The sequence below is a fragment of the Bos taurus genome, chromosome 11, assembly GCF_002263795.3.
Source record: "Bos taurus isolate L1 Dominette 01449 registration number 42190680 breed Hereford chromosome 11, ARS-UCD2.0, whole genome shotgun sequence".
Classification (NCBI taxonomy): domain Eukaryota; kingdom Metazoa; phylum Chordata; class Mammalia; order Artiodactyla; family Bovidae; genus Bos; species Bos taurus.
In genome coordinates this window covers 22,319,890-22,338,367 of record NC_037338.1, presented here as the reverse complement: position 1 = coordinate 22,338,367, position 18,478 = coordinate 22,319,890, and the positions used below count along the sequence as shown (strand labels likewise).

General features: G+C 42.0%; 1 pseudogene; it reads left to right on the top strand.

Moving 5' to 3' along the window:
• Positions 1-442: 442 nt before the first annotated feature.
• On the top strand, positions 443-5,407 carry LOC790871 (hsc70-interacting protein-like; annotated as a pseudogene).
• The last annotated feature ends 13,071 nt before the right edge of the window (positions 5,408-18,478 follow it).

Here is an 18,478-nt window from a genome sequence, read left to right as displayed (position 1 = left end):
ATCTATTTTTACCCTCACACTTCAAAATGGGTGGGGGTTGCGAAATATAAGTGTATATATCTTGAGGCCTGGCAAAAGACTTAATTTTATCCTCTCTCCTACACTTGCTTACCCATATCTGTGTGCATTAGAATTGACTTCTATGTTGAATTAGAAACATTAATCTATTTAAACAGTTATCTATCAACAACAGATATGTCTAGAAACATAAAATGGAACAGAGAGGCAGTGTCTGCTGTCAAAGGAAAATGCACTGCTTTGTCCGAGCCCTCCAGTCCATCCTGCTGCTTTTTATGTCAGAAGGGAATAGCCATGTCACTGAGAATAGCCTCATGCTTAGAGGTCCTAGGGGTGCAGCTAAGATCACCAAAATGTCCCCTTCCCTCCTCCCCAATCCCATGCCCACTATCACTATCACTTTGCTTCTGGGTCTTGCTGCCAGATGAGCAGAAAACCTTCAGAAAGAGAAACTGGCCTCTGGCAGCAGAACGCCTGGTGCCCCAAGTTGGAGGTAGATGGTGGTGGTGTTCGGCAGTGGAGCTGCATGCACTCTACCCTTTGGCCACATCCCTGCATCCCCAGCGGAGCTGCAGCTTGTTGGCCCCAGCAGGTGGAAACGGCTGAGTCCACAGCCTTGGCTGGTGGCAAGGTAGGTCCTTGATGTTAAGTCAAAAGAAAGGCAGGAGAGGCAGCTTGTTGAGTGAAGAGTTAGGAAAGATTACAGACTGGCAGCCGCCGAAACCAAAATCTTAACCTCTTTAATATGTCTCAATAGGAAAGGAAATTGCCAAGGTCTTGATAAGCAACTGTGTCTTAATTCCCCTAGAAATGCTCTGTATGGAGATTTATAGCTATGTATTAATAACAGTCACCAATACTATCACTTGTTAGCCACACTCATCTCAACATGGATTTAAATACAGACCCTTATGTAACTGTATCATATCCCTTACTGGAGTAGAAATTACACGGAGATATTTTTTTTAATGTAATCTCTTTTATAATGACAAACGCTCTCCAGATGCATCTGGGGTTCAGACCTTAAGATGGCATGCTTATTCACTTCTATAATAATGTTCTTTTGAGTAGAGATCTCCTGGTGAGGTTGAATCAAATATTTTCTTGATTTGTTTCAAATCATGCTAATTTAGATTGCTTAAGGAAAAGAAATGCTTTTATTTCTAAGTATCTTCCTTTGCTTCAAAATGAATTAAGGCAGCAAGGTAAAATAAATTAGAACCAAATACTGGAAAGACATCAAACAAAACAAGAAGTAAAACGAAAAATGAATACAAAAGGGTGTAACACAGAGCCAGGAGTGAGACAGATTCGATTGCGTTCTCCTTAAATAGCCTGTGCCATTTAGCACAGCTGCATGCCCTTCCATCTACTCATTCTAATAATTAATTATTTAGTGTCTATGTACCAGACACTCTCCATGGAACGCTCCACCTTTAGCTTTCAGAGCAATGTCCTCTTCTGATAGAACTTCTCTCTGTTGTCTTAATTGGCCCCTAATCCTTTTGCCATTTCTCAAAGGCCACAGGATGTTTTCACCTTAACATCCTGGGGATTCCACAAACTTACAAAACTGCCCCATGTTGACCAGCCTGAAATCCCACAACTCTAGGAGACAATGAGTCTCCTTCACTTTACTAAGGTCCCCGCCAAACTGCCAGTCACCTAGGCATTAAACTACAAAAGCATTTGTTTCATCCCTCACCTCCCCATCACCCTGACAATAAGCGCAAAGGGCGATGGATAGAATCAAGGATGCACTGCTGTGTGCGCTCACATGAAAGAGGCAAGCCAGGCCTCTGTTTACAGAAAGGTGAGTTGGAGGAAAAACAAATCAGATTTAGGGAGGAAAAAAGGAGGCTATTGTGGGAATAATAAAGAGACATAATCATGTCTGCAAAAGATTAAAATATTTATAAAACAGTGCTACCCGCAAATTCATAGCAACAAGTGTGAGAAGCTAGGTTTGTACATTTGATTACTTCCTGCAGTAAATAAACATATATTGACTCAAGGAATAACTTTCCCAATGCTATTACTTTAGATGAATAATTTATTTTGACTATACACAAAGAGCACAGAAATGAAATTGCTTGGGAGTACTTATATGCTTATATTAATAATTTTGTTTTGGCTTTTAAGCATCTTCAGGCACCATGCTGCTGCTGCTGCTGCTGCTGAGTCGCTTCAGTCGTGTCCGACTCTGTGCGACCCCATAGACGGCAGCCCACCAGGCTCCCCCATCCCTGGGATTCTCCAGGCAAGAACACTGGAGTGGGCTGCCATTGCCTTCTCCAATGCATGAAAGTGAAAAGTGAAAGTGAAGTCGTTCAGTCATGTCCGACTCTTTGTGACCCCACGGACTGCAGCCTACCAGGCTCCTCTGTCCACGGGATTTTCCAGGCAAGAGTACTGGAGTGGGGTGCCATTGCCTTCTCCGTCAGGCACCATACTTGTCATCAAAACACTATTGCTTTTTAAAGATTTTTTGTGCCAGACAGTATTCTAAGTTCTTCATATTGGTTGTCACCAATATGTCACAGTAAGGTATTATTATAAATATGAGGAAACTGAGGTTTAATAAGATTGAGTATGTTCTTTAAGGTCAAACAGTTAGAATGTGGTAGGGCATGGAATGGAACCTAGAAAGTCTGATACCAGATTTGGTCACATTAACTAGATCACTGCTTAACCATTAATTTAGGATATGTGATCGGAAAAGGCAATGGCACCCCACTCCAGTACTCTTGCCTGGAAAATCCCGTGGATGGAGGCGCCTGGTAGGCTGCAGTCCATGGGATCATGAAGAGTCAGACGCAACTGAGTGACTTCACTTTCACTTTTCCCTTTCATGCATTGGAGAAAGAAATGGCAACCCACTCCAGTGTTCTTGCCTGGAGAATCCCAGGGATGGGGGAGCCTGGTGGGCTGCCATCTATGGGGTCGCACAGAGTCGGACACAACTGAAGCGACTTAGCAGCAGCAACAGCAGCAGGATATGTGATAGTTACAAAACAACCTCCAAATTTTAGTGGCCTAACATAACAATAGTTTCTTTCCCAAATAAACCTCAAAGTCTAAGTCAGTCAAGCCTTCTCCAGGGCAATTGCTCCAGGAGGTGACCCCATCGTCCTGGTTGCTCCCGTTTTTCAGCTCTGCCATCTGACCACATTGTTGTGCAGCTGCCATGAGAGAGAGAGAGCTGGAGAGCTGCATGCCAGCACGGACATCATTCAACCTGGAAGTGACATCTGTCATTTTTGCTCACGGTTCATGGTTCAGAGTCATCACACAGTCACATCCTCACTACATGGGAAGCTAGAGAACATCATCCAGAGTTCCTAAGAGGAGAAGAATGAAATGGGCTTTGGTGTTGCAACCTTAAGGCTCTCAACCACTCAGCTTGGGAATTCTTGAAGAGGCTGTTTTATATGCAATATATAACTTTATTCAATAGAATACCTTTTAGGAAGAGCACTGTCTGTATCTAGAAGAACTATTTCCTCAAGGGAATTTTAGAGAATGTATGGCTATAAAATGCTGCAGTCCATGGGGTCGCAAAAGATCCTTCTTAGTGACTGAACAACAACCAGGCTCCAAGAGCGTGATGGAGTTCCACAAGGTCATTAGCAGCTTTTAATGAAATGAAAAGCAGGAAAATTTGTTTTTCTTCTTAGAAGAATGATCAAAAACAGAGAATATACTTAACAAGTAATCAGAGTAAGCTCCAGCCTAAAGAACCAGTGGAGCCCATTCTTGCTGTAAGAGAAATCTTTTCTTGTTCTGCTCTCAATCTCTTTGAGAGATACAGGAAAAGAAAAGATAGCATGAAGCTAAAGGGTAATGTGATCTCTCCCTGGGACCCCAGTCTTTAGTAAAATTGACCAGAGGACATATTCAGAATAAGTCAATTTTTTGCGTGTGGAAAATGGTAAAGGAGCAAAAGGGCATATTTGGGTTGATGTAACCCACTCCAGTGTTCTTGCCTTGAGAATCCCAGGGACGGGGGAGCTGGGTGGGCTCCCGTCTATGGGGTCGCAGAGTTGGACACAACTGAAGCGACTTAGCAGTAGCAGCAGCAGCAACCAGCAACAAAGGTCTGTCTAGGACCTGAGCATTCTGCACACCAAGGAAATGTACTTCCTGAGGGACTGGGTGGAGAGCATGGCGGGCAAAATACCACCTGCTGCTCATAAAACTAAATCAGAAGAAAATGCCAAGAAAGAAAAAACAGATAGTAAGAAGGCAGAGGAAAACATAAAGACAGATGAACCATCAAATGAGGAAAGTGATCTAGAAATTGACAATGAAGGTGTGATTGAACCAGACACTGATGCACCTCAAGAAATGGGAGATGAAAATGTAGAGATAACTGAGGAGATGATGGATCAGGCAAATGCTTAAAAAAAGCAGCTGCCACTGATGCCCTGAATGATGGTAAACTACAGAAAGCCATTGACTTGTTCCCATCAAGCTAAATCCTCGTTTGGCTATTCTGTATGCCAAGAGAGCCAATGTCTTCATCAAATTACATAAGCCAAATGCTGCCATCTGAGACTGTGACAATGAGCTATTGAAATAAATCCTGATTCAGCTCAGCCACACAAGCGGTGAGGGAAAGCATTCAGATTTCTGGGCCATCGGGAAGAAGTTGCCCATGATCTTGGCCTTGCCTGGAAGCTGGATTATGATGAAGATGCTAGTGCAATGCTGAAGGAAGTTCAACCAAGGGCCCAGAAAATTGCTGAACGTCGGAGAACGTATGGGCAAAAACGTGAAGAGCATGAGATCAAAGAAAGAATAGAAAGGGTTAAGAAGGCTTGGGAAGAACATGAGAGAGTCCAGAGGGAGGAAGAAGCCAGAAGACAATCAAGATCTCAGTATGGCTCTTTTCCAGGTGACTTTCCTGGGGGGAATGCCTGGTAATTTTCCTGGAGGAATGCCTGGAATGGGAGGGGGAATACCTGGAATGGCAGGAATGCCTGAGCTCAATGAAATTCTTAGTGATCCAGAGGTCCTTGCAGCCATGCAGGATCCAGAAGTTATGGTAGCCTTCCAGAATGTGGCCCATAACCCAGCAAATATGTCAAAATATCAGAGCAACCCAAAGGTTATGAATCTCATCAGTAAATTGTTGGCCAAATTTGGAGGTCAAGCATAATGCCCTTCGGACATAAAGCCCTGCTAGAGGAAAAGCAACTTAGATCACCTAATGGATGTTGTAATAATACAAACCAGGGTACCTCTGACCTTCTCATGAAGAAAGCTGGGGTGCTTTGAAGATAATCCCTACCTCTTTGCCCCAAATGCAGCCGAAAACATTTTACAGCGGTGTGTCATTAGGGTATTCATTCAGATAATGTTTTCCTACTAGAAATTAAAAACTTTAAGCACTTTTTAAACCTTAAAAAAAAATGAAAGCTATGGTTTTTCCAATAGTCATGTATGGATATGAGAGTTGGACTATACAGAAAGCTGAGCGCCGAAGAATTGATGCTTTTGAACTGTGGTGCTGGAGAAGACTCTGAGAGTCCCTTGGACTGCAAGGAGATCCAACCAGTCCATCCTCAAGGAAATCAGTCCTGAATATGATGCTGAAGCTGAAACTCCAATACTTTGGCCATGTGATGCGAAGAACCAACTCATTGGAAAAGACCCTGATGCTGGGAAAGATTGAAGGCAGGAGGAGAAGGGGACAACAGAGGACAAGATTGTTGGATGGCATCACCAACTCGATGGACATGAGTTTGAGTAAACTCCGGGAGTTTGGACAGGGAGGCCTGGCATGCTGCAGTCCATGGGGTCACAAAGAGTCGGACATGACTGAGCAACTGAACTGAACCAGCATCAGAAACAGTAGATTTAACTCGGGAACCAGAAGTCAAGGAGGCCACAGGAGAGTGATCTCCTAGGAATCAATAGAATTAAAATCTTTGATTTATTTCTTTCTTAATCAAACTAAAGCTAACTGTGAGCCCACATCAATAGGACTGATGGGATAATTCACATCAGTCATTTCTGCCCACTCCCCCCACCTTATGGTTTTGGAAAAGTCCCAGAACACTATGCAAACCAAACAGCAGGGAGCTCCCTTAGGTTATCTGTAATCATTGTCGGTCTGCATTGGTCAGCAACTCTGTCCCCAGATGTCACTACCCCAGCTTGCTTGTGGCCCTCCAAAGGACAAATCTGTTTCTTCTGTGCCTTAGCATCCCTGAGCCTAAGGTCCTGAATTTCTAGGGTACCAAGGAGTTGCTTTTCTAGCAACCCTTCAATCTTGGGTTGAATCTCTTTCTTCTTTCTTGCTACTGTCAGGGTTCTAAAGACTGGATTTTTTACTCCCTCAAAATTCACATGTTAAATTCTAACCCCTAATGAGATGGTATTAGGAGGAGGGGGCAATTAGGTCATAAGGATGGAGCTCTCATGAATGGGATTAGTGTTTCCTTATGAAAGGCCCTACCCAAGAGAGCGCTCTGCTCTCTGTCATGTGAGAATACAAGTTGGTAGTCTGCACCCCAGAAAAGGAAGCTCACCAGAATCCAACTGTTCTGAAACCTGATCTTGGACCTCAAGTTTCCAGAACTGTGATAAACAACTTGTTGTTGTTTATAAACCACCCAATCTATGGTATACCATTTAACAGCCCAGACTAAGCTTCTGGGGCTCCCTGATTTCCTCTCTTCCTCCAGAACACCCAGAATAATATCTGCAACATTCCTACAAAGTAAAATTTCAAACAAAACAAAGCAACCCCTCCCATATACGTACATAGAATACACACAGACAATGAAAAAACCGATTTTTGGTAGGAAATACACTAGGATGATGATGGTGGTCATCTCTGAGAAGTGAGATTATGGAATCTTATCCTCTCTGTTTTCCAAAACTTCTGTGGAGAATATGTGCCAACTGTTACAATAAATCAACAGCACTTCCCTAGTCTGAGGTGAATTTCAGGGCAAAATGTTTCCAACCTGCTGACAGCTCCCACCTGGAGCTCCTGATTTCCTTTCAGCCTCTCAAGCCTGTTCAGCCTTGTCAGCACTAGAAAATTCTGAGGAATTTATGACCCCAGGGCCAATCCCCAGCTGATGGGGGCTGGAAGTCAGTAAATGTCTCAACTCCCTATCCTCCAGTAGGACATCTGACACATGTCCTACAAAGTACCTCAGAGATCCCAGTGACCCAGAGTGCAATGTGCTCGTCAACACACTTTACTGACTTTTCTCCATTCCATCTCACCTTCTCCAGTTCCTCAGCTGTGCTCCCTGGGATCACTTCACAGGTAAACTACTCCTGACTGAGTCTTCCTTGGAAAGGACCATGAATCAAGACGAGGAAAAGTCAGTATTTCACAGTGTCACACTTGTTCACATCTGTCTATCATGCAGTGTGCCCTACTGAGAGCTCCAATGAACCAGGTGAAGAGAATTCCTACAAACAGGACCCTATGGCTTATGAGGCATCAACCTTCATCCTTATCTCTATTCCTCTACATCACCTAGTATAGAGTTTTGCTCACATTACTCTATTAAATGGTTGTGGAATTCTCTAATGGAAACTTGAATTCTTCTTTCAATGAGCCAACACTAGCATGGGTTCAAAACCAGACTTTTGAATCTCTATATGCAGCGCAACCAAAGGATGCTCCTTAAAGGGTACTGCTTGCTCACTGAAAGGCTGCTGCTGTTGCTGCTAAGTCGCTTCAGTCGTGTCCGACCCTGTGCAACCCCAGAGACGGCAGCCCACCAGGCTCCTCTATCCCTGGGATTCTCCAGGCAAGAACACTGGAGTGGGTTGCCATTTCCTTCTCCAATGCACACATGCATGCTAAGTCACTTCAGTCGTGTCCGAATCTGTGCGACCCCATGGACAGCAGCCCACCAGGCTCCTCTGTCCACAGGATTCTCCAGGCAAGAATACTGGAGTGGGTTGCCATTTCCTTCTCCTCCTTAAAGGGCACAGGTCTTTTTTATATATAATTCATCACAGTGCCCAGAAGCACATGTCTGAAGTCAGTGATGTGATTTTGTAAATCAATTCAAGTGGGTGCCATTTCAATGATGGTCAATAGTGCACACTAAAATAAATGTCACTTCCCCTTCCCATTTCCTCTAGAATCATCACATCCTTTGCCACCAGTTGTACCTCCACAATGGTTAGTTACCCTCAGAGAGTAAATACTGGCTGGCTGGCATTCTCTTATATGAGCTCTCTGTGAGTCACTGCATCCACAATTTGCTGGTATCATGAGAATTTCTATTTATGATGATGAGACAGAAGTACTAATTGCATAATCTTTGAAGGCTGTCATCAAAGAAAAAATGAATTAATTTCTTAATTGTATTACTCTTCAAAAATTGGCAGTCTGTCTGTGGGCAGCTAGTACCTCTCGGCTAACCAGTTTATTAATAGTAAGATCTCACATGTGCGGATCAAGCTGAGGTCCACAAGAATTCATCAACTACATCGCCAAAGGCATTGACTGCCATGCCTGACACTGTTGAGAGTCTGTCCCTCTGCCGCATGACTAGTGTATAGCTCAAGTCTTTTACCTTGGCATCCTGAGAGCAAGGATGGAGGCTGAACAGAGGAGAGAGGAGTCCATAATAGCTTGAACTTTGGAATCAGATACAAGCCTGTAATCTTTGTTTATACATTCAAACTACTTCATTATGACCTAGTAGATACCTGACAAATAAAGGTAAGTGTTATATTCATGACATTTTAAAATACCCAAAAAAGGGTCTCAAGTACTTGGTGGCATTGAAAACTTACAGAAAATGCTCCTCATCCCTCACTGCATTTGAAACCTGGGATTAATTTAGGACTGATAGTACCCAAGGAAAAGTCAGCAAAGTTACTCTTTTCATCTGGAGTCCTCGGTTTCCCCACTCAGTCCTCTTCACTCTTCCTCCTGAGTGCTCAGTCTCCATCAAATGGCAAAATGTCAATAACACACACTGGACTTGACACCATAGACCTCTCCTTCATCTGGAATACAGATCAGAATTCAATCTTGCTGTGGGTCACTTTTAGATGAAGACAGAGATTCATGTTCCATTTGTGTTTGCGTCTGGACTGGAGACAATATTGGAGGAGGACTGGAGGTGAAAGAATGACAAAGAAGGTTGCTGGGCTCTTACCCAAAAGGCTCACTTTGGACACACATTCTCTTAGGTTCGCCTCTCTTTCTCCCTGTTCCTATCATTACCTCCACAGTCTCCTCGTCTTTTTTCCTCTATCTCTACTTCAAATGTGAGCAAAAATAGATTTAAGGTATTTTCTGTTTCGTATTTACATTTAAGGATGAACCTATTTATTATGTACCATGCACCATTTATGATATTTTCTTATATAATACCTTAGTGCCTCTGTTTACATTCAAACTCAGTTTTCCTTCCCCTAAATTTAGTGTTACTTGCTCTACCCAAAATTATTCAGAGGAAGGTAGTCAAAGTTAACTAGAAAAAAATGCCCTAATACTTCTTTTACCCAGTTACCCAGTTTTAGGTCAAACTCAAAGGTGACTATGAATTCAAGTAGCCCAAAATGTATACAAGCATATCATGTTCAATGAGCAAGAAATGGTTGAGAGAAAAGAACAGCTGACCCTTGAACAACATGGGTTGGAGTGCAGGTCCATTTACATGAAAATTTTTTCAATAAATACATATGGCACTACATGATCTGAGGTTGGTTAAATCCACAGAATCCACAGAGGCAGAACACAGATACAGAAGGCTGACAGATTTTTGTATCCATAATGGGTTCTGGAACCAATCCCTCATGAGTACAGAAGGACAACTCTACTATTATACCTGTGATTGGTATCCACACGCACTGTGCTTAGTCTTTCAGTCGCGTCTGATTCTTTGCAACACCATGGACTGTAGCCCTCCAGGCTCCTCTGTCCATGGGGATTCTCCAGGCAAGAATACTGAAGTGGTTTGCCATGCCCTTCTTCAGGGGATCTTCCCAAGCCAGGGATCTAATCCAGGACTCCCACATTGCAGGCAGATTCTTTACCATCTGAGCCACCAGGGAAGCCCTGAAAAAATATTAAAGCTCTTCAAAAACTTATCAATGAAGTAGAAATTGAAACAGATATTTGCAACCTTTTCTCGACCCTGAGAATGGCTTTAGCAACCATTATGCAATTAGCTTGAGGACATCACAGCATGTCGTTCATGGGCTCATACCTAAAAGGCTCATTTTGGACATATGTTCTCCTAGGTTCTCCTCTCTTTCTTCCTGCTCCTATCATTACCCTCCACATTCTCCTAGTCTTACTTCCTCTATCTCTATTTCAAATGTGAGAGAAAAGAGATTTAAGGTATTTTCTGTTTTGCATTTACATTTAAGGATGAACCTATGTATTATGTACTATGTATTAATTAGTTAAAAGACAAAATGATAATAACGTACCCACATAAGGTACCTAGAATGACAGAATGGCTAAATTTGGGGTGGAGGGAGTTAGTTAGCTTACTTGGTTCCATGGTCCACTACTTAAATTTTCTAAGTCTCCATTTTCTTACAAATTACACAATAATTCTAGGCCATTGGGAAAGGATTACATGAAATAATGCATATAAAACACCTAGCACAATCCTAAAACATAATAAATTACCCATAAAAGAAGTTTATTCTGAGCACAGTTATTTCTTTTTTTTTTAATTCATTTTCTCGTCTCAATTTTCACTTTGTATAGTTTCTATTTAAAATTAATAGCCTTCTTTCCTTCATGTTTTGCTTGTGGTCTCTGTGTGTTATCAATTAGAAATCCCAGCTATTCTGGGAAACAAGGTCTAATTCACCATGGGAGTTGCCACTTTCGTTGATAGTAATTATGCTAACAGCAGTGGCCACTCTTGAATCTTAACTACAGCTGTCTTCAAAGGCAGTGACTGACTAGTTTCCTCCAGCCAATGGCATATTGATTATACACCTTCCTGCCTCACTCACCCTTGCTCTCAACATGGTATTTATGAGCCAATACCCCCTGGCATCCTCACTCAGCTAAGCCAGCCTGAAATGCACCCAGCTCCAGCTCAATTTGAGAAATTAGACGGTAATGAGAAAATAGGGAGTGAGTTGGTAAAACAAGCTGGGATGATGGAAAATCTGACATGATTTATGTCTAAAGATCAATGAAGGTGAGAGAGTAGAATACAGCCAAGACAGAGAAGGAAAACAATTTTCTGTGTTATATTGTACTTCTAGAACTATCTCCACAATCCCAAAGGAAAGAAGCAAAACTTGCCAATGAGCATTTGATGAAGTCAAATTTGGAGTTTGTTCATCATTCGTTTAAATATTTACTGAGTACCAACTGTGGAACAGGCTCTCTTTGAGATGCTGTGAAATAAGACTTAACAAAAAGCAAAAATCTCTACTAGCAGAGAGCTGAAGTGGGCTGCCTGCTAGCATTTGACCAATTTTGCTTGTCTCTTCTAGTCTTGTGGGTCTGAAATTTTCATGAGTTAAAAAGAAGTCAATAGACTTTCACTTCTCTTTTGCTGAGTTTTTGAGCAAGAAGCTCTTGAAGGAACCACATTTGTGAATTAAAAGAAGTTAGAAGAGCTAGGGAGGGAACCATGTATAGAGGTGAGGAAAAGGACTTCCAAAAAACTAGAAGGCACACAGAAGCAAGCCCACTGAAGCTAGAAAGTGTATTGACAATATCAAGTGTAGGAAAGAGAGAACGAAGCCCTTTGAAACCATTTCCAATGTTAAACATCCATGCTGGTGTTACTAAAGCTGAAGAAATGAAGGTTAGTTTAGCACTTTTCCTAAGCTAACTCAATCAAAAGCCAGTGAGCATCATGATATCATGTGGCACAACTATTAGAACTTCCCTTAATGAAAGCAGCAGTCCTTGGTCCACAGGTCAGACACTTTATTTTAGAACCTAGAAACAAGAGTAATACAAGTCTGTCCTCTGATTCTCCATAGAATCGAGGAAAAAGACACATGTTGACAGTGGACTAATTCTTAGTATCTAGAGGTTTCACACGTAAAAGACTGCTTAGGAATTGAAAGATCAGATGGCCTTATAAGCAGTAGTCAAGAGAATGATATTTAGTGAATAAGAGTTACTTTTCCTACTTATTACTGCATCAAGTAGTAACTGATGTCAGAAATTTTGGTCAAATACTTTGAAAATTCAATAATTTATAACTTCTCCCTTTAACTCCCATATTCCACCCCCAAATTGTGTTCACTTTCACAGTAACAGATAACTCCCTTTATGTCAATTATTATTTTTAGATTATATTTTTATATTGACTTGGATGATTACTTAATTGGCCTTTTTTCCCTCCACAAAGCTATAAGTGGCTGGGAAAGCAGAGACCAAGTCATATTTTTACTAATTACTGAATCACCAGCACCCAGCACATAGTAGGACCTCAATTAATATTTGCTAATCGAGTGAACCTCCAACCTTTAAGACTGCAGACTTGGTTATATTCCAAACACAACATTATGATAGACAAAGCTGGTGTGAATGAGTTACGAGGAACTGGGGAAAGGGAAACAGAATGAGATTATTTACGATAAGTAGTAAATTGTGCTGTGGGAAAGTCCAATTCAAAATTCCAGGAAAGGGTAGGCACAGACCCGTGGGAACCAGATGTGCTGATGTCAACTTCTTCAGTAGTTTTTGGGCTGATATTATTAATACCCATTGTCATCATCATCATCACTATTTGCAGCTATTTCTGTGCTAGGCATGTTACATATATTATTCCTGCTGCTACTGCTACTGCTACATCGCTTCAGTCATGTCTGACTCTGTGCGACTCCATAGACGGCAGCCCACCAGGCTCCCCCATCCCTGGGATTCTCCAGGCAAGAACACTGGAGTGGGTTGCCATTTCCTTCTCCCATGCATGAAGGTGAAAAGTGAAAGTGAAGTCACTCAGTCCTGTCCGACTCTGAACGACCCCATGGACTGCAGCCTACTGGGCTCCTGCATCCATGGGATTTTCCAAGCAAGAGTACTGGGTAGTGGGGTGCCATCGCCATGTTATTCCTAATCACCAAAAGACCTGCTTATGTGTGATTATCCTCATTTTACAACTGAAGAGATGAAGGCTTCCAGAGTTAAGCAGAAAAGCCAGAAATCAAACTCAACTATGATCCAAGTGTACTGCACTTCCTCCCCGAACACCAGCTCAGGAATCACAATTTTTTCCTACTAGATGTCTTCCACAAAATTCACCATCTTAGATTTCTTAGCAAACAGTTTGCCTCTCCACCTGATTTGCTTTGACACTACTGGTGGCCATTAGATTCAGCCTGTTTTTTCGAAGAAAATGTTTTCTTTTCTGTGACATAGTAGTTTCTTACCTAGTCCTATTCTGACAACTCAGGCTGCTCTAGCCAAAAAGTAAATGAAACAACCCTGAGAATACCCTATGGTAGAGGCCTGAAATCATTCCTGATTGGTCTTGCAGGAGAGTGCCAGCTTGAGGATATCACTCACTCCCCACAGGAAAGCCATACAGTATGACAGAAGGGGTCCTTTAGTTAAAGTATCCTTTAAAAAGCGTAATTCTTTTTTTCCTCAGTGGTTCAATAAAGGAAAGTGCCAAGTCAATCACATTTATGTTGTACCTTCCCATCTCCAGGCATCTTTATTTGCATATTAGAAACCTTACAAATATTTAGTGAATCTAACTGGTTTTTAATAGATCATCTATTCTAGGGAGGAAGGAAGATCCAGTCTGAAGATGCCAATGAAGACTTAAGGAATATATCTAATCAGATTTGATGGCAAGTAAGCAGTGGAAACTGGAGTAGGAAATGGCAACCCAATCCAATATTCTTGCCTGGGAAATTCCATGCACAGAGGAGCCTGGCAGGCTACAGTCCCTAGGGTCACAAAAGAGTTGGACACGAAAGAGGACACATGCATCCTGGGTTGAGTTAAACTAGTGGAAATGAGTGGAATTATAAAAAAGTGTGTGGTTCTAACTAGTGCATGCTGTAGACCTTAGTGAGCACTGACCTACAATGCTAATACCTAAAAGACCATCAGAGCAGCTTAGAGAGACTAGAATTAAATTTAGTGTGAATTTTCTTTCCTCTCATCTACAGCTGACTGTGGAAAAATGTTTTTCAATGACCCACATATACATGAAATTTCGGGTCCCCTGTGGAAGGCTAGGACAGAAAACTTTGGAAATTATGCTGGGTTAAATGAGAACAGCATATGTCAACTAGTTTACTCTCACTGATTGTCAAGAGTAATTTTCTCTTCTCTTTTTTGGATCATGGTATGACCCAGATAATCACGATGGTGTGATCACTGACCTAGAGCCAGACATCCTGGAATGTGAAGTCAAGTGGGCCTTAGAAAGCATCACTACGAACAAAACTAGTGGAGGTGATGGAATTCCAGTTGAGCTATTCCAAATCCTGAAAGATGATGCTGTGAAAGTGCTGCACTCAATATGCCAGCAAATTTGGAAAACTCAGCAGTGGCCACAGGACTGGAAAAGGTCAGTTTTCATTCCAATCCCAAAGAAAGGCAATGCCAAAGAATGCTCAAACTACCGCACAAATGCACTCATCTCACATGCTAGTAAGGTAATACTCAAAATTCTCCAAGCCAGGCTTCAGCAATATGTGAACCGTGAACTTCCTGATGTTCACGCTGGTTTTAGAAAAGGCAGAGGAACCAGAGATCAAATTGCCAACATCCGCTGGATCATGGAAAAAGCAAGAGTTTCAGAAAAACATCTATTTCTGCTTTATTGACTATGCCAAAGCCTTTGACTGTATGGATCACAATAAACTGTGGAAAATTCTGAAAGAGATGGGAATACCAGACCACCTGACCTGCCTCTTGAGAAATCTGTATGCAGGTCAGGAAGTGACAGTTAGAACTGGACATGGAACAACAGACTGGTTCCAAATTGGAAAAGGAGTACGTCAAGGCTGTATATTGTCACCCTGCTTATTTAACTTATACGCAGAGTACATCATGAGAAACGCTGGACTGGAAGAAACACAAATTGGAATCAAGATTGCCGGGAGAAATATCAATAACCTCAGATATGCAGATGACACCACCCTTGTGGCAGAAAGTGAAGAGAAACTCAAAAGCCTCTTGATGAAGGTGAAAATGGAGAATGAAAAAGTTGGCTTAAAGCTCAACATGCAGAAAACGAAGATCATGGCATCCGGTCCCACCACTTCATGGGAAATAGATGGGGAAACAGTGGAAACAGTGTCAGACTTTATTTTTCTGGGCTCCAAAATCACTACAGATGGTGACTGCAGCCATGAAATTAAAAGACGCTTACTCCTTGGAAGGAAAGTTATGACCAACCTAGATAGCATATTCAAAAGCAGAGACATTACTTTGCCAAAGGTTTGTCTAGTCAAGGCTATGGTTTTTCCTGTGGTCATGTATGGATGTGAGAGTTGGACTGTGAAGAAGGCTGAGCACTGAAGAATTGATGCTTTTGAACTGTGGTGTTGGAGAAGACTCTTGAGAGTCCCTTGGACTGCGAGGAGATCCAACCAGTCCATTCTGAAGGAGATCAGCCCTGGGATTTCTTTGGAAGGAATGATGTTAAAGCTGAAACTCCAGTACTTTGGCCACCTCATGCGAAGAGTTGACTCATTGGAAAAGACTCTGATGCTGGGAGGGATTGGGGGCAGGAGGCAAAGGGGACAACAGAGGATGAGATGGCTGGATGGCATCACTGACTCGATGGACGTGAGTCTCAGTGAACTCTGGGAGTTGGTGATGGACAGGGAGGCCTGGCGTGCTGCAATTCATGGGGTCGCAGAGTCAGACATGACTGAGCGACTGATCTGATCTGATGTGGCATGTTAAAAAAAAAACCTAGCTATACACCTCCCATTTTCCATCCAACTTTGAAACGTTTGGTCCTTTGCCAAAATATTGATAAATGTAATAAATTAATGATCTGAAGGAGAAAAATCATCTTTTGGGCAATGTTTCAAATTAAAAGTACTCCCCACTTAGGGAAATTCAATTTATGAAATTCTAAGATTTTAACCAAAATCTGTGTATAAATTATGGATTGGAAGAAAGATTCAGGGTTTATTTAAATTACTAAAAGAATTTCTTCCATTTCACAAGATCCTCTGAAGGCTTACTATAAATGGTGCATTAGTGCATTGAAAATATGGGATAGGATTTAATGGCACAGATGAAATTAATATAGCGTCCCCAGGCTTTCTCCTTAGGAAACTCAACCTATGGATTCCATTCAACAAGTTTACAAGGAGGGCTCAGCTCTGGTAAATACTGGAAGTGTAGGAAGATGGTGCAGGACTGGTGTGTCACTTCACCTCCCTGGGACACAAAAATACATGATTTTCTTCTGCTTTAAGTGGTCTTGGGTCCCAGGGCCAGCAACTAAATTTTAAAGAAGCCCTAGATGAATTCACCTTTTTTTTTTTTTTAATAAACTAGAAGGAGAACTCACTGATGTGAAAGCAGAACTTAATTAAAACTGAAGAGCAGATGAGCTGGAACTGAAGAGCAGGAAGTGCCATTAAAACCAAAGCTGTCTTCCTCCTCGAGCCCTCGACCCCAAGACACACAGAATGAGCAGCCAAGTACAGAGGGGATATCACTGCCCTGTTAGGATAAGAATAATCATGCTAGTACTGATACCCTGAACAATTATTATAATAATTCCAAAGCATTCATTATATCGAACTGTATTGCTGATGACATCACAGTAATGACTACTGAAATATATCTTAATTATGAACAATGATCATAATACAGTCAAAATTCCTCCCCCTACCCTCCAATAATTAGATGTTCTCTCAAATGGCAAGACCAAGAAGATGTGTATTTAGGAGTTTAGAAAGACTTCTGAGGAGAAGATAAGGTGACTCCCTTTTTTTTATTTATTTATTTTAGTTGGAGGCTAATTACTTTACAATATTGTAGTAGTTTTTGCCATACATTGATATGAATCAGCCATGGGTGTACATGTGTTCCCCATCCTGAACCCTCCTCCCACCTCCCTCCCCATCCCATCCCTCTGGGTCATCCCAGGGCACCAGCCCTGAGCACCTGTCTCATGCATCAAACCTGGACTGGTGATCTCTTTCACATATGATAATATACATGTTTCAATGTTATTCTCTCAGATCATCCCACCCTCGCTTTCTCCCACAGAGTCCAAAAGATTGTTCTATACATCTGTGTCTCTTTTTCTGAAGGTGACCCCTTTTGTATCTCATGTGGCACTGATTATGGATCCACTTTCTCCTCAACACCTGCCTATTGAGATGATTTCCTGTGTTTTCTTCCTTCCTCATCTACCCTCCCAATAAACGCTCATTGCCAAAAGTGCCCAAGCTGGTCACTGTTTCCTGCAACGTGAAAAAGCACAGCCAGCGCACCTGGCTAATTCCACATCTGCCTCATCACTCAAGTCCTACCCCCATTAATTTAAGAGATTTCAAGAAGGGAAGAGAAAAATCCACTTGCCACCTTCCCTCCATTCTTGCATATCATTCAACGACATAAGGCTTCAGAGAAATAAAAAACATTGTATCTCATCATGAAGAGATTAGGAGTCTTTAATCTCTCAGTTCAGTTTAATTCAGTCGCTCAGTCTTGTCTGACACTTTGCGACCCCATGAATTGCAGCACACCAGGCCTCCCTGTCCATCACCAACTCCTGGAGTTCACTCAGACTCATGTCCATCGAGTCGGTGATGCCATCCAGCCATCTCATCCTATGTTGTCCCCTTTGCCTCCTGCCCCGAATCTCTCCCAGCATCAGAGTCTTTTCCAATGAGTCAACTCTTCGCATGAGGTGGCCAAAGTACTGAAGTTTCAGCCTTAGCATCAGTCTTTCCAAAGAACACCCAGGGCTGATCTCCTTCAGAATGGACTGGTTGGATCTCCTTGCAGTCCAACGGACTCTCAAGAGTCTTCTCCAACACCACACTTCAAAAGCATCAATTCTTCGGCACTCAACTTTCTTCACAGTCCAACTCTCACATCCATACATGACCACTGGAAAAACCATAGCCTTGACTAGACGGACCTTTGTTGGCAAAGTAATGTCTCTGCTTTTGAATATGCTATCTTCAGCTAAACCCCATAATACATTATAATCTTGGGTTAAAAAGTCAATAGTTACTCAGTGTCCTAATAAATCACCTTCTAGATGCAGACCCAGCCCAACAAGACAGCTCTGCATGCAGTTAGTTCAGGCAATGTATTCCATTTGAAACCCTGTCTGACTTAGCTCTCTAGTGTCTGAAATTCTGCACCCCTATGTTTAAGATATATCTCTCATAAACAGCAGATAGTTGGGCTTTGGTGTTTTTTTTTTTTTTTTTAATCTTGTCTGATGATCTTTATCTCATTGGAATATTTTACCTTGTTTATTTCACATGTAATGACTCATGTATTTGAGTTTAAACTACCACATTACCA